At 44.5% G+C, this 14549-nt stretch overlaps 1 protein-coding gene across 12 annotated transcripts in view; it reads left to right on the top strand.

Annotated features, from left to right (window-relative positions):
- Nucleotides 1-14549, top strand: part of ANKRD44 (ankyrin repeat domain 44) — a 348870-nt gene that overhangs the window by 57135 nt on the left and 277186 nt on the right. The window contains exon 3 of one of the 12 annotated variants that reach the window (XM_070241459.1): nt 6651-6809. The exons of 10 other annotated variants lie outside the window; for them this stretch is intronic. The gene's annotated coding sequence lies outside the window, so the exon portion shown is untranslated. Of the gene's footprint in view, nt 1-6650; nt 6810-14549 lie in introns of those variants that run through there. One more of the 12 variants, XM_070241447.1, reaches the window with a different exon arrangement.

Genomic DNA, 14549 nt, shown 5'->3' with positions numbered 1-14549 from the left:
AACCAACCTAGTATGTGTTAAAACTTTAACTTTTGAAGGTGAGGTAGAGGGATATGTGATAGGTCTTTACATATGTTCTCACTTAAAAGTATTTTAAATTAATTAACCCACATAACATTTCTTTCATGATCTCTGTATTTCTGTAGGACAAGTAGATACTTGTTAAGTAGATACTTGATGAAAAATCGGTTTTGTGTGTGCAACTATTTGATAGGCAACTTCTCTCTCCAACATTTGAAACTATTTGATGCTCATGAAGTTTCCTCTCAGATCTGTTGAGTCAGGTCTCCGTGTGGCCCTCCTTATATTCCACTCTCTACAACTGATTGAATAATAGCAGGATGTTACTAATGGCGTTACACATTAGATTTTAAAATTTAGTTTAGAATTTGATGTATTTGAAAGCTGATTTCTTATATTTAAAGACCCAGATCCTGCTTTTATAACTGATTTTTGTCAAACCAGTTGCTTGAGGGAGTACCTCTGGCAGCTGCGTCGGTTTGTTTGTCAATTCCTGAATTAGCTAACCAGTTCCCTGATTTCCCAAATTGAAAACAGATATTATATCTGGGTAGTGACTTTACAAAAAATGAGTTGAGATATCTAGATATAAAAATCAAAATGATGTATGGTGGTCTGTGCGTGTGGAATGGATTCGTCTGGCTTTGTGTGCAGTGTTTCCACAGCATCAAAACGGTTCTTCAGAGAAAAGGCTGCTGATGACGCGTGTTGCTGGTTCCTCTCGTGCTCGTCTCTAGACCAAACAGAAACACGCATCCTCTCTGCCAAGTATTCTGTGAAGTCACAAAGCAGGCCCTGCAGCACAGCCGCTTTTTCTTACACTTTTCCTTTTCTGGCTGCAGGAGATTTAACCTCTTCCTCAACTATTTTTACCCACTTTTTTCAGTTGGAGGATATATGCTATTATTTAGTACGTCTAGTAGTATAAATTCTTTTTTAAAAGAATAGATTTTATTTTTTAGAGCAGTTTTAGGTTTATAGCAAAATTGAGCAGAAAGCACAGACTTCCCTTGTACTCCCTGCCCCAGCATACGCGCAACCTCCACCGCCGTCGACGCCCGGAAGCAGACTGGTGCAGCTGTGACAGTCAATGGACCTGTGCTGACGCATTGTCATCCAATCCATAGTTTACATTAGGGTTCACTCTTGGTGCTGTACCTTCTATGGGGGTTTTGACAAATATTTGATGACATGTATTCACCATTGTAGTATCATACAGAATAGTTTCACTGCCTTAAAAATCCTCTGTGCTCCATCTGTTCATCCCTCCCCTGCAACCTCTGGCAACTACTGATCTTTTTATTGTCTCTATAGTTTGCCTTTTCCAGAATGTCGCATGGTTGGGTAGATACTTTTTGTTGTTGTTGTTGTTGAGGAAGATTAGGCCTTAGCTAACACCTGTGCCAGTCTTCCTCTATTTTGTATGTGGATCGCTGCCACAGCCTGGCTGATGAGTGGTGGAGGTCCGTGCCTGGGATCCGAACCCGCGAACCCGGGCCACCAAAGCAGAGCGTGCAAACTTAGCCACTGTTTCACAGGGCCAGCCTCAGATAGATTCTTTTTAAAAGAGATATAATAGGATAAGAGGATTTTGGAATTTTAAGGATCTTAGTTTCCATTCTGTGTCCTTTTCGTGCTTACCAAAGTTGTATATTTTTCAACACTTTGAATAGAAACCAACTTACTTATCTTGACAAACAAAAGAGTACTTTGCATTATGTAAAATCAAGTTAAATATTTCTGGGAGAAGTAAAGAGAAACATTAAAAAAAAATCAAGGTTGAGGAAGTAGAAAGACATTCTTTCTGTCCTTGAGAACACAATTCTTAAGCTGACTTTGGTTGCCATTTTGATAGCATTTAGGGAGATCTTTGCATTAAATAGAAAGAGATTACTTTCAGATTGAGAGAATGAGTATTAAATAGAAATATGCTCAGTTTTATTGCAAGGTGGAACTGGAATCTATTGAGGTGAAAGGTATTTGGAAAGGCTAACGTGCTTTACTAATGTCTTGGAGAACTCTTGTAGAGCAGTGAATGACTGTGTTGGCCAACCAGCTGCAATGGCCAAGTGGAGATGTTCTCTTCTTTGTGCTAAATTGGCCGGCTTGCCCCTTTGCTTTATGAGTTGGGGGTGGGTAGCACTATCATAGCCGCCCAGAGTTAGCTCTGGGGCTCAGGCATTTTGTGTGGGAGATGGAATGGTTGAATTACTTTCACTGGCGCTCAGTGATCCAACTGGCAGCCTTGATTTGTCAGAGGGTTCTCAGAGGTGACCACACTGAAATCTCTTCCTTTGTTCTGAATCTGACACTATATCATTTTATTGATTTCTTTAAGCTGCGTACAGGTTCTGTGTCAACCACAAGTGGGGTTTTGTGTTTTCTTTCCTTTTTGTTTTCTGTAGTCTGTTTAACCAGGGTCTGTTTTGCAGGAACTTGTGACGGGGGGCAAGCTGAGTCTTTAGGGCTGTGACACTAGGCTGTTAATAGCTTAAGAGGCTCTTGGTTATGAAAGTAAGTCATAAAGCCACAGAAGGATTTAGCTTTTTGAGAAAGTAAAAATCTACTTAGCATGTTTATGAGAAAGGAGCGAGAGTCATTACCCCATTAGAGCAAAGCATTAAAGCTCCAGCATCCAGCCAGAATATTTCCCATAGTTTGGCAAGTCGCTTTAACCCATGGCTTCCCACACTTTGAACCTGTTTCCTCCAGTTGCTCCATCACATGCAGGCTGCTACGTACAGATCACAACCCAGGAGAGGAACAGGTGAGAGCTCGATGCCACAGGTAGCATTTTAAGGCATCAGACAGGCCCCATTGACTAGCTCTTGGCCGCCATGGTCCCAGCCACTTTCCTGCAGCAGGAGAGTGTGTGGAACTCCTTGATGGACATTTTGCAATGTGACAGGCCTTCTGTAACTCAAACTCCCTAGCTTTTCATCACTTCCTGCAGAATGTGTTGTAGGTAGGCCGAGGGATTCGACTAGAGACTAGGGGGTGATACTCAAACTTGCTCATGGGGTGAGGCTCCTGGATGGTCTTCAGGGTGCACATTGCTCAGAGTGCCACAAAATAGGAATATCACTACTTCTGCCATATGAAAAAGGTCCTGCTTAACTAGCCGGAAATATATTTGTATTGTAAGTAGTGCAGGTCTTTGTATCTGAAAATTTAACAACTTAAAATCGTTTAAAGAATCATATTTCTAGAATCTTGTTTGAACACACACACGTAGTTTTTGACTACCTGTTGCCTTAATTTCTTGTTAGATCATGTGGTGGTAGGTGCTAAGGTTTTAGAGAAATTGATGGAAAAACTTATGAAAGAGTAAATGTCCTAGGAAAAGGACTCCGTTGTTTGATTTGCATGGTGAGGCAACTTGGATCTGGTCATAGAACATGGATGACCTGGGGCATGATAGTTGGAAACCTCTAGACCAAAATGCAGGGAAAACTGAGAAATCCTGGTAGCCTGCCAGAGGCCTGAGGGACCCTTGCTAGTTCTCTGTGTGAAGTTGCCTGACGTGGTTTGCAAATGGATTTCACTAAAGCGAGTTCCATCTCTTAATGTCACTAGGTATAGATGTCTGCCCATCTTTGCAGGCACTTTGGGAGATGATCTTCTACCAAATGGACGTGCTCCATGCTTGTTTCTAGGAGGCCTGATGCTTTATTTTCTGCAGAAAAAAATGTAGATATTTCAATATGGTAAATTCTTTTCAAGCATTTTGGCTTTAGTTTCCCTGTACCCTCAACCCAGCAAAGAGACAATGTCCTGGGTTTTATTGGGAGATAGTTGTCCAACTTTCCATTCATTTTCTTCCTCTTGGCAGAATGGGAGTTACTTTGCTTAATTAAAACTGGAAAACCATTGTCAGCCCTTGTATAAGGTACTAACCCCTAGGTCATTGACATCAAATTTCTTTTGAGGTGATAATTTCCAAAGCCACTAATAAGATGTGAAGTACCTCTTTGGATCAATCTAGCAGCAGATGTGTTTGGAAAATGCGGAAATGATATTGCTAACTTGCTAACTGCTTTTTGAGGGATAATGTAATGGGGTGTAGTTTGATGGGTATTTCCTCTAATAAAGGAATGCAGGCAAACTTTTTTCCTTGGAGTTTAAAGTGTATATATTACTCTAAAAGTCTCCTGGGAATTTGAAACTGCTACTTGCTTGCTTATAACTTTCTGTCATTTTATTCCCAGCAGTGGAAGCAAGTTTAAATCTTGTTTAAATCCACAGCAAACTTTCTATATTCTGAGACTCGTCGGTAGGTGCTAACTCTGAATCAGTGTTCTATGTAAAACCATGTGAAATGATTCTGATACAATATGGAAACTACAATGTCTACCATGTCGTCCATGATATTTTTTACTTGGAGGCACCAGAGAAAGAAGACTGAAGAGGGGTTGGTGTGGGCAGTTGCTGATGGTGTGCGTGTATCTTGAATGCTAAACTGGGTAGTTTATATTAAAAGGCTGGTGTGTGGTGTGTGGGAGTGTGTGTCTAAGCGTCTGAGGATGAGTCTGGCATTTGGACACAGGTGGTTTAGTTTAGAGGGTTCCCGCTGAGCTGTTGGGGTGGATTTGATGTGGCGCGATGGGGCCCTGGGAGTGTATGGCAGATGTGAGGGCCACCTTGGGATGCTGAGAGGGGAACAGCGAGGAGGCATGAGGTTTGGAATTTTAGAAGGTTGGGAGGAGAGGGATCGAGCCAGGCTTTTTACCTTTTTTACGTTTAGGAAGGGTGAAGAAATATTTGAAATGGAATGACCAATAATTGAATAATGATAAAAACTGTGGAAGTGGGTGAGTTCTCCAAGTGAGAGGAGAACTCAAATGGATGCTCAGTAAAAGGACCACCTACTTTTGCAGGCAAAGACTACACGATAGGACTCTGCTTTTATGAATTAAAAATACAGCAGATTCCAGAGTATTCCTTGGCTAAAGTTAACTAGTGGTGTTCTATAGATGTTTAGAAGCTTTTCTTTCACAATTCTTTTAGAGGAGTTTCCGTAGATTTTTTTAGAGAAGGAAACATCATAGGAATACTTCTATGGAAGTGAATTTTTGTATGAGCTTCTCAGCGTCACTTAGATTGCCCTCTACCCACAGGATAGGTTAATTTCTCTTGGCAGCACATGGAGACTGGTGAGGGAAGTCGATGACCTCTGTCTTTGAACTCGGTTGCCCTTCTCTGACACAGCCCAAGTGACACCAAACCGTACTAGTTAAGTTTTCTTTCAGTGAGGGCTACTAAATTAAAAAAGCCCATTGTGATGAATTCCCCTTGGAACAAACAAAATGGAATACAATTCAGTTTTCCACCAATAAATGTTTATTGAGGCCTGTAAAATTTCATGTCAGTCTCTGGGTAGAGCCCTCAGATACGTCTTTCAGTACCTGTTCTACTGATTTTTCAGGGTAAATCTTGGTGTTTCCATATAAAGCAATTCAAGTAAAAAATTAATAGTGAAATAATTGCTGGTATGATGTGCCTTTTTGATTATAGTAAATATTTAATGTTTCCCTGTAAAATAATTGTATTCTTGATAGAAACCCAACTATTGAAAGTGCAACAAATTAAGTACCTGGATGACAATAATTATTAAATAAATATGTATTTTAATAATTTATGGCAATGATTTCTCAAAAAAGTTTAAAGGAGCAATGAAGTCACTGGAATCCCTGTTACCAAAGTGGATTTTTAAAGTTGCCTATCCCGGGCTGGCCCCATGGACAAGTGGTTAAGGTCGTGTTCCACTTCAGTGGCCCAGGGTTTTCCCAGTTTGGATCCTGGGCGCGGACATGGCACCACTCATCAGACCATGCTGAGGCAGCGTCCCACATGCCACAACCAGAAGGACCTACAACTAGACTATACAACTATGTGCTGGGGGGCTTTGGGGAGAAGAAGAAGGGAAAAAAAAAGAAGATTGGCAACAGATGTTAGCTCAGGGGCCAATCTTTAAAAAAAAAAGGCATTTCCCTCTTGCATCCATGTTTATAGCAATAAAGGAGCAATGACAGGGGGGAGGGGCGGTAAAGCTTGGGCCCTGTATCAGGCCTGAGTAGGTCGGGGTAAGGTCTGATAAGGGAGGCGTTCGGATTTGGTGTGCAGAGATTTCCAATATCGCACTGTTTCAAAGAGTTGCTCAGTGATCTCAGTCTTCTGTTACTTAACCGGGCACCAGATGAGGAAGGGTTTTGTAGAAGGAAGATCACAAAATCATTGTCTTTCTCCCTCTTGCAGCATCTATCTATGGATGGTCTGCTGTATCCCCAATTCATCGAAAGGAAGGGAATATTATTCTTGGAAACATTTTTATGAGCCTAGAGAGACAATGTTGTGAACAGAACCAGGGCTTAGGGATATAATGTAAAGAACATTCTAGTAGTCAAAGACTTTTTTGTTTTACTAAAGAAAAACAAAATCTTAGCTGGGAGGGTTTAAGGAAATAGCAGCAAGATAGAGTAATGGGGAAAAAAAGGACTAAATATGTTGAGAATTGATTGGGAACATGCGACTGATAATTGGTAAGTTAATCTGGTAATCAGTGATTGACTAACAGGCGTAGCTGTGTTGATCAATGATCATGATACCCCTGGGCCGCTTTTACTTTTCAGCAATCAAGTCAGTGCACGATTCCTTGTGGCCACAGTGTCATCAGCGAGGCTCCGCAAGACCCTGAATGTTGGGCAGCCGTCGCTCTGCCCTGACAGACTTAACCACGGAGTCAGCTGAAATCTCTCCATTTCTTTGTGAAGTTTGTGGTTCAGGCACAGGTAACTGAAAACAGATGTGCTGAGTGAAAACTGCTGGTTTTTTTATTGAGCTTTTGGTGGTGGGGGTGGGGAGCGGAATCCGCCTTTTACAAACCCTTTGTGCTTTTGTTACATGCACAGCTTTCCGATCTCAGCACTATTTACCCATATTCCACCAGATGCTCTCTTTCTCTTGGAGGGCCCGCTGCCTGAGGTGGAGGGCAGCTGTAGCCCCCTGTCTTTGTGTTCATCTCTGTCTCCCGCTGCCCGTGTCCTGCTCCTGGGCCTGCGGGACCCAGGCTGGTTTTTCCGGCCTAGCAGTCACCTTGTAGGGGTCTTCTGTTCAATGCTCACTAAGCTCTTGGACAGCCCTAGGGACAGAGTGAATTGGCAGTCCGGTCACATGCTCGGGAGAAAAGAGAGGGCAGTGATTGGACGGCAAGGAAGAGAAACAAGGAGCTTTAAAGACAACTATCTCATAAACCACAGTCCCAGGGAGGACCAAATTCTTACTGTGGTGACCGCAGCAAACCTTTCCTGAGCATCCACTGTGCGGGGGGCGGCAGGTGAGATCCGGGGGAAGCCAGGAGGAGGCATGGGGCCCAGGAGCCTCACAGTTCAACTGACTTGAGGTTGGGTGGGGGCATATGGCAGTAAATAAGCCATGATGCAGGGCAGTCCCTGTACGGTGCCAGCGGATCGCTACCCTGGCCACTCAGTGGGGAGAGAGCATCTAGGGCAGGAAGTTTCCTGAAAAGCAGCTTTGTGGAGGTTATGTGACTGGAGCTGGGTTTTCACTGCCTCATGGACGGAGTTTGACAAACTGGGAAGAAGGAGGAAGAGGGTGTTGGGGCAGGGGTCAGCAAAGCAAGAGAGAAGGAAGCTCTGCGCGGGGTTTCCAGGAGCAATGAGCCAGCGTTAGCCTGGAGCAGACGGTTTGCACTGGCCGCGGGGAGAGGGGGGCTGGATAGAATGGGCAGCAGTTTGTTGAGGCCCCTGAAAAACCGCTAAGGAGTTTGGGTTCTGTGGGGAGCCACGGAAGACTTTTGATCAGGGGTAGTGATGTTTGCCGTACTGTTCCGCAAGCCATCTTCCAGTTAGAAATGCGTTTTTTACTGTGCACAGGCGGGCTGTTGGCATTGTATTAGAAACTGACCCTCGCAGCCTTGTTAGTTAGGAGAGGAAAATGTTTGATCACGGGCTTCTTTTAAATCCACCGGGGCGATATTTTATCAGTCTTTGAAATGTGGGCTGAATGATGGATATGCGATTGACTCTTAAATACTGCACTGCTAAGCTCAGCACTGCAATCCTGTGGGTATGAAATATTATCCCGCCTGAAACCATAAGAAAAAACCCTCTTAGTCTGACCTACTCACAACACGATCTGACAACCTAACCTTTGAAGGGGTGGGAGGAAAACTGGAGAACCGCTGACCGCACGAAATGCAAATGAGAATTCCACACGGAGGGCTTCTTCTCTCGGAGTTTTTGGTATTTTCTTCTTTTGAAAGTTTGCTCCAGTCCACACCACCTGTTTCTGCTCCAAATGTTTCCAAGGCCAAAGGTCTCTGCCTCGGAGATTTGAGGAGCTTGCTGCTGACCCACATGTCGAACCCAAGAGGAGGGAAGAGGATGGATGGGCAGAAAGTCCTTTTGGTCTCTTCAGTTAATAAAAGCTGGGGCCACAGAGCAGTGCTTTGATTGGAAATCTTCATCCAGAAGCGTCTAGTCTCCTGGCAATGTACCTGGAAGTCGGGGGAGCTGTGGGACCAGGATGTGATCCATTGGTGTTAGTCTTGCCCCACTGTAGCAGAAGAAATTCTCACCACCCACAAAGCGTGAATTGGCCCTGCCTGACCTGCGTCACCTCTGCCAGGTCAGCGTAAGTAAGGCTGGTCCAAAAGATACCTGAAGTTTGATGTTCACTGGTTGCCAGTGGGCGCTGACTGTGGGTGATCACACCAAGATTCCATTCATTGCAGAAGACTGGACCTCTTCCAGCTCTGGCCCCGGGGTTATCAGTCTGGTGAGAGCGCAACTCGATAGAGGGAAGGAGTAAGGTAGAGCCAGTGAGTTTTCCTTAGGGTCCTGCACGCAGAGAAGGGGCCCACTCAGCTGTCTCTCTGACCTGGGACCTCTTGTCCCCTGTGACATCTCTGACTTCCCCTTTGATTACCGGTCTCGTTTCACATCCGTGAAAAGTGGAGGACTCCTCTGTCTTCCTTCTCATTTCGTTCCCATTCTCTTGGACATGTGGCAGCCATTACATGACTGCTTATAGTTATAGACTCTTTATTTAAGAATAAAGAGAATGAGAAACAAAGAGTGACAAATTACTACTTTAAGAAATACATGGAAGCTTCCTTGTGTTATCAGGGGGACCCTCCATTGCTTGCTGAGATGCCTCACTCCCTATCCACGCTCGCAGCTGCTCCTTCATCTCTTTCCATCCCCTGCTGCCCTTCCAAGTGGCTTTTGAGACTTCCTGAGCAGGTTCTCAAAGTGTGATCCCCAGGTTCGTAGAATTGTCTTCCCCTGCAAACTGTTAGACATGTAAATTTCAGGGCCTACGCAGGATCTCCTGAGTTGGGAACTCTGGGGGTGGTCCAGTCATCTGTATTTTAACAAGCCCCCTAGAGGATTCTGATGAATGCTAAATTCTGAGTGTCTGAGTTTGAGAAACACTTGTCACACAACGAGTGGCTTGATCTTTCCCTTTATAGAGATAAAAATAAATTTTATATCTACCTGGATGCGTGTCCGGGATGCAGGATAAAAACAGAACCTGATGCATTTCATCTTCATTTCTATTCATTGTTGACAATTTCTGTATGAGAATGGGGAAGCTTAGCAGTTTGCAATTTAACAGCTAGTTAAACACCACTTAACCCCTTAGCACTATCCAATTGCTTTTCCTCCGAGTATGTTTCCATCCTGCCCTCCCCACCAATACCCTCCTGATTGCTGCAGCGGTTCACTATTAGGCTAATTTGCTGCGCTGGGAGACAGTGTTAGGGTGGCTCTCTGATTAGGTGGGAATTGATTAAGCAGAAGCTGCTTTATGTTGTTGCTAGATCAGTGGAAGCAACGAGAGAGCTCCTAAATCCAAGCCTCCTTCCATTTTGCTGTTGCCTCAGTTAAGTGACTTTTCTGTGATTTGTGGCTTATTAGTATCCGTGACTCCTCAATGCCTGTTCTCATCCTCCAGTCTTTTTAGCCATATGTGAATGATATGTGCTCAGAATCCCTCCTAGTGGTGGTTTCCTGTTGTCATCGTGAATGTTGGTGACAAGGCGAATAGCAAGATGGAAATGCAGCTTTTGGATAGAAATCATTCTTCTGAAACTCCCTGGGCCTCTCCCACCCCTGCCCCCACCCTCTTTCCTCCTGGCCAGGTCCTGATATAGTGGATGGTTAAGCCCTGTCCTCTGGGGCTGCAAGACTTGAAGGTACTTGACTTCTCTGGGCCTCAGTATCTTCTTCGGAAAGACCTGGACAGGGATGGTATTTACCCAGAGGGCAGCCGTGAGTTTTGACGGAGACAAAGGCTTTGGCGTATGTCAAAGGCTCCTGCAGTAGCGCTCCCCAGAGATGAGGCTCCTGCTCTCACTGTTGTTCAGATCCCCACTCCAGTGCGTCCTCCTCAAGACACCTCTGCCAGGCTGGCATCTCCCTTCCTTGAATTCCCATAGCACTTTGTTGGTGTTGCTTTCTGCCATTTGACAACTATGTGCCTGACATATGGTTACACTTTACCCTCCCCTTTTAGACTGTGAGCACCTCCTGGCCAGGCGATGGCTCGGTGTCCCCCCCATCCCCCAACTTCTCCATAGCTGTGTCTCTCAAGCCTGGATGAGCATCAGAATCACCTGGGGAAGGTTGAAAAAATAAGGATTCCAGGGTTCTAGCCCCAGAGAACATTCTGGTGAGTCTGGGTTGGAACCTAGGAGCCTAGATTTTTCTTGAGTGCTGCAGATGCTTCCGCTGCAGGGGAACCTCAGACCCCAGTTTGAGAGTCAATTCTGTAAGGCAGTGGTTCCAAATCCATCAAACCCAACATGCCCTTTGTACGTTTTGTAACATTCTCTTTACTTCCTGAAATGAAACTCATAGATAATAGAACTCATTTACATACAATACTAAAGAAAAACAACAGAATACTCTAACTGTAATATAAAGGAGAAATAACATGAAAATAATTTATAATAAAATAGCTGGTACTTCAATATGTGCACAGCTACTTTAGAAGACATAATGAAATTGATATTTGCTCTTATAATAAATTAGTTTGGATTCAAGAAATATTCTACTGAATATTATCATTAATCTTATATATAAAACCTTAGAAATAAGGGCTAAAAAAGTCTTTTTATGTATATCTCTAAGAAGAAGACAACTACAAATGTAGACAACACAGGTGTGTTATAAGGTGTCTCATTGATCGTGAGTGACTTTTCTGAAGCTGTCATGATTTTTGGAAATGGTGAAAAACTCTTGGTAAAGCTCTGAATTGAATAAAGTACACCTTCCCCTCAATTTATAGGGTAATTGAGTTCCTAGAAAATTCAGTGTATTAAAAACTGAACGAAATATTTTTATGAAATGCAGAGTTAAGATCTAGACTCAGATAATTATGTAAACTTTTTTTTCTGTTTTCTGAATCATGTGGGACATGGGACAATCCATCCTCAAGAGGGACCTTCTGTACATTGTAGGAGTCTAGCATTCCTGCCCGCCCCGGACCCCCCCTGCCAAATGACGGCAGAGCCCTGAAATCAGTGCAACCACCAGAGGCCCCTCACCCAGTTCCAGAGCCTTAAGGGGCGGTGCCAGTGCACCGAGAACCACAGCAGAGGAGGCCTCGTAAAGACATCAGCCCTGAACTAGGACCATCGCAGAGCCTTCGTAGCCCCAGGAGGCAGTGTTCTGTACATATTTGGTGAATATGAATGAACTACCAGACTTTGAATACTTGAAATAAATGGCTCATATGCAAAAGAAAAAAGTTGATGAGCTTGATTTTCTTTTCTAAACTAGGATTGGCTTCTGCTCGTTGTCACATTTCAGAAACCCCAAGGTACTTAATACTGCCAAAGGGCTGTGTTGCAGGTTGGGTTCTCTGGAAGCAGATGCCAGCTTGGAGTTTGGGGTGCAGGATGCTCACTAGGGGCCAACCCCGAGGAAGCGAAGGAAGCAGGATTGGCCAGAGGAAGGGGTTAGAAAGACCTCGGCCAACCTGGTGGGAAGCCCCAGAGTGAGGACTTGTGGTCATGGTGTCCTGCTCTGAGCCACAGTTGCTGGGCCTCAGTCACCACATTGTGCAGGCAGCAGGACCGGTGGTCTCAGAGGGGTGGCTCTCTGCCCTTGAGGCTGACCCCCAAGGAGCTGGTGGCTGGAGGCCGCATGCTGACGGCACTCCTCACAGCTGGGTGGAAGTCCTTCCCAAGAGGGGGATCTGGGCAGCTCACCTCCGGTCCCTGCCAGGCTGTCAGGTCAATCCTCACTTGTGCCTCACAATAACCCTAGGAGACAGGCACAATTGTCATTCCCATTTCACAGATGAGGAAACTGAGGCTTAGAGAATTTTCACTCATTTCCCTGGTTTAAGTATCTAACTAGTGTCTCAGTGAGGACTGGATTCCAGGCCTTCCAAATGTCAGGTCCCCTCAGTGATGTCCGCATGGGTTTGATGATTCTCATTCATTCATTCATTCCCAGTCACCTGGTGTGAAGTGCTGTGCCGCATGCCGTAGTAGGACTGAGCTACTGAAGCCTGTCCCATTCATGTTGTTTCATGGTTGGTTGGGTAGCTTACAGGTTGATTACCACAGTGAGGTAGAAATGTCTGAGTCCTTTTAAATTCCCAACTTTTATCACTTGATCAGCTTAAGGAATTAATTTAAAAAATCCTTGACATGACTGAGAGCTGCTTGTTTTGTGATAAGACTTCCCGTATAGGTTGTTTCTGGCAAAGACAAGGACATTTGATTTAGGGCCTCTTGAAAGGAGCGCCTTGGGCCTTCAAGATATCACTTCTCAGGCTCCAGCCAACTGGACTTTGCCGGGAAGCGGCGGCTGGCAGCGGCCCCGGAATCTGACGCGGACACCAGGACATGCGTGCGCGTGCCCGCCGGCCGGCCCCTCACCGTGCCGTCCTCCTCTGCTGGGCAGCCTCAGTCTGGGCTCTCAGTGGCCCATTGAAAAGGCGTTCAGATCATTTCCAGGTCCCCCAGGGGGAACTACTGTCTTTAATCAAAGGCAAGGCATTTCTGCTACTGGGTGTTGGAATAAATTTGGCTTTTTAACAAATCAAATGGGAAATGATTACTAGGCTATGAGGTTGGCCATAGGCAAGTCCAGGGAACACTTCGGATCGTGAGCCTTATTAACTCCAGCAGGTGAAATAAACACTACATAAACATGGTTCTTCGTACGATAGGTTAATATTTTTGAGGCCAAGATTCTTTTAAAATAGTTTAATTTTTAAAAATTACGAAACATACTCTCCTTTAGCCCGTCCCCTCCAATGCCATCCTTCCTTCATGGTCATCAGTGGGCACAGCTGGCTGAGTTTCCTTCCCTACCTTTCTCTCTGCTTGTCCAAACATGGACAAATATGTTCACCCACATTTTTTCCCTTCCTTCTTAATAAAAATATGATTCTAAATATTTTATAAATTGCTTTATTCATAAAACAATGTATTATGGACTTTTCCCCCCAGGTCAGGGTACAGCGTCATCGTATTCCACGGTGTGTGTGTATCATGATTTATTCAACCATTTCCCCTATTGATGGACATTCAGATTGTTTCCAGTTTTTGTTATTAGAACAATGCCACCATGAAAATCGTTAGTCTTAATAGAGCCTCTACAGGCACCCCAGGGCTGGAGGAGGGAGGTGAACAAGAGAGAGAGGCTCCCTGCTTCCTAGAAGTTTCCACTGCAGTGGGGGAAGCTGTGGAGAAACAGGTAAAACAGCTCACAAAAGAGGAAACAGTAGTTAGAGACCAGGGCTCTGAGTCCAGTAAAGCGAGATGCTGTATTAGGAGAAAGGCCTCTTTCAGGGGCACATTTGCGCCGAGACCACAGGACCCCTGCAGTAAGAGGGTGCGGAGACGGAGGGCCCGTTCTCGTCCTGGGCTTGTTCGTGGAGCCTGCCTGCTGATTCACGCTCCACCAGCACTGTCTCGGGGGCCCTGCTTCCCCACAGCCTCCTCAGCTATAGGGATTACTAGTCTTCAAAATTTTGCCAATCCAATATGTGAAAAATGGGTGATTTCCCCGAGGGTTAATGAGGTTAGATGGCTTTTTATATGTTCATTGACCTTTTCACATTTCTCTTCCTTGAATTGCTTATTCATTGACTTTGCTGTGAAAAAAAATTGGATTATCTAGCCTCTTCTGCCCATTTTGTAGGAGCTCTTTGTCTATCAGAGTCCATCGCCTCTTGTGTGTCCTGACTTATTTTCTCTTTATCTTTCCACTTCTGGGACTTCTTCAGCCCCAGAGAGGCACAGCCCTTGTCATCCTTAGGAATTATGGACCTCGGGCCTTGGGCCTATGAGCTTTTCAGAGGCCTAAAAATATGTCTGAAATCAGAAAAAAAAAAGTTTTCGTTTACTTCTTGAATACTAAAAGAAAATTGCAAAATCGAAGGTACTGCATATTAATCAAATGCCCATAAAACATAACTTTATGTCAACTAGTCATTTACAACTCAGTTCCATATATAGTTATTTATAATTCAAATCAAAGTAA

This window comes from Equus caballus, chromosome 18 (assembly GCF_041296265.1).
Source record: "Equus caballus isolate H_3958 breed thoroughbred chromosome 18, TB-T2T, whole genome shotgun sequence".
Taxonomy (NCBI): Eukaryota; Metazoa; Chordata; class Mammalia; order Perissodactyla; family Equidae; genus Equus; species Equus caballus.
This window is presented reverse-complemented; position numbering and strand designations above follow the sequence as displayed.